At 42.7% G+C, this 2,347-nt stretch overlaps 1 pseudogene; it reads right to left on the bottom strand.

The window, feature by feature from the left end:
- Positions 1–222: 222 nt before the first annotated feature.
- Positions 223–347, bottom strand: LOC123806976 (annotated as a pseudogene).
- Between the last annotated feature and the right edge of the window lie 2,000 nt (positions 348–2,347).

Genomic DNA, 2,347 nt, shown 5'->3' with positions numbered 1-2,347 from the left:
AGGGCACCAGGACCAATTATCACTAGCTGCCCAGGTACCAAAAAATTAATCTTCCAAAATCTCTCTTTTTTTTTAAAGATTTTATTTATTTATTTATTTTTAGAGAGGGAAGGGAGGGAGATAGAGAGAGAGAGAGAAACATCAATGTGTGGTTGCTGAGGGCCATGGCCTGCAACCCAGGCATGTACCCTGACTGGGAATCGAACCTGCGACACTTTAGTTCGCAGCCCACGCTCAATCCACTGAGCTGTGCCAGCCAGTAATCTTCCAGAATCTCTTGATGTCGATTCCGCACATAGAGCAATCAAGCTGCCTTACGTGTGTCACTCACGACAGGAGCCCTTTTTTCGACAGAACTCTTATAACACAGAAGCCATGCTGAAACTGGCAGAAGGGATGGAAATGTGAAACTGGCTTGTCCCATTCCTATGTCTGGTGGTTAAGCATTGGGAGGGCTATCTTGGCTGTGGAAGTACCCCCTGAGGAGTGAGGGTTACCCAACACCATAACAGACCCTCTATTCCAGGGTTCTAATGATGGAAAGGGAAGTCCCCATAACTCCTGGCTGTGAAAATCAGTGAGGATTCCATCAGGATGAAATGTAGAGCTAGAGTCCCAGTCATTACTCATAAATGCTCATGCACAGACTTACTTGCTGATTAAATTACCCTGAGCTCCATTGCTGGGGCTGCAGCTCAAAAAGCATCAGGGGCATATTGGGAGAAACCATATCATCTGGCTTTTGGGGAAAGGGCTTGAGGGACATCCCTCTCCCAGAGAAAAGTGCTGGCAGACGTTGTTATTCCTTTGCTGAGCCCTCCCCCCACACAGCCTGCAGACATAAGCAGAGGCCACATCTGAGTCTTCATCACCTTTGTTAACACAGCTCACCCACCCACTAGTAATTCCCTGAGACCCCACACTACCTAATCCAGGCACCAACCCAAACCTCTTTCAAAAGCTGTTTCTCAGAAGCCACCAACCTCAGCCAATGATGACAAATTTCCTAAAATCTGCCAAAGGGCTGCATAGCCCCAAAATGAAGCAGAAGGTCTCAGCATGCTCTGTCTTTCCTACTAAGCGTACTATGGTTCTAGTGTCAGTCGGCCTCAGTTGTAGCATACCATTTCCCAGATGCCTCCAATTCCAGCATAGTTAGTTACCAACTACATATCACTTCGTAGTGCCTATTAGGTGGCCCTGTGATGGGAATAGACAGTGGCTGATGTGGGCCTACACTGGAACCACTGTCAAGGGGAACCCAAACCAATATACCTAGGAGCTTGAATCAGACAAAACTAGATCACAGGCTAATTTTCCCCACAACTGAAACACCTAGGGTAGTGTTGGCAGTCACCAGAGAGTCCTGCTGAAGCAATCCACACTCCATGGTGTCTGCTCCCTCCTATCAACACAGCTCGTCTAGTATAGTCACAGCCAGTTCTCACAGCCATTCAACCTAAGGGTCAGTAAAACCCAATGACATTCCTGTAGCAATCAAGGTTCACCTTCAACATGAGGACACACAAAACCCCAAAATGGATGTTCCTGGAGTACCTGGCTAAGATGACAAAGAAGTCTAAACCATCGGGACCCACAAAACACCTAACCCACAAAACACCTATTACATAAAACCACCTTTCCAAGACTAGATCTACCAAGTGAATAGAATCCTGCAGAGAAGGAGGCAGCCAAAATAAGGAAACAAAGAAACATGTCCCAAATAAAAGAACTGGACAGAACTACAGAAATAAAAATAAATAAAATGGAGGCAAGCAAGCTACCAGATGCAGAGTTTAAAACATTGGTTATATGAAGGATCAATTAACATGGGAAGAGAATAGAGGATCTCAGTGAGAACTTATATTAGAAGATAGAAACTAGTCAAAAGAAATAGTGAGAAATAAAGAATATAAAAATCTCAAATGAAGAACTGTATGGAATCAATAACATTAAATAAGACAGGAAATAAAGTCTACCTAAAAAAAGAAGAAATATTTCAAATAATCAACCTGAGAACTTGAGTAACACCAACAAACAAAGCCCAGAATGAGAAGGAAGGAAACAAAAAAAGTTCAGAGCAGAATTAAATGTCATAGAGTCTAAAAGCACAATTCTAAGGATCAATAAATCCAGGAACTGGTTCTTTGAAAACATAAACAAATTCAATAAGCCTTTAAGGAGACTCATCAAGAAAAAAAGACAGAGAACCCAAATAAACACAATCAGAAATGAAGGTGGGGAGATTCCAGCTGATACCCCAGAGATACAAAGGATTGTAGGAAGTTACTAGGACTAAATATATGCCAAGTAATTTGAAAACCTGGATAAAATGAAAAAAAAAATC

Source organism: Phyllostomus hastatus, unplaced genomic scaffold, assembly GCF_019186645.2.
Source record: "Phyllostomus hastatus isolate PE091 unplaced genomic scaffold, TTU_PhHast_1.1 phas_scaffold_39, whole genome shotgun sequence".
NCBI lineage: Eukaryota > Metazoa > Chordata > Mammalia > Chiroptera > Phyllostomidae > Phyllostomus > Phyllostomus hastatus.
Note: the sequence above shows the minus strand (reverse complement) of the source record. Positions and strands in the feature narration are given on the sequence as shown.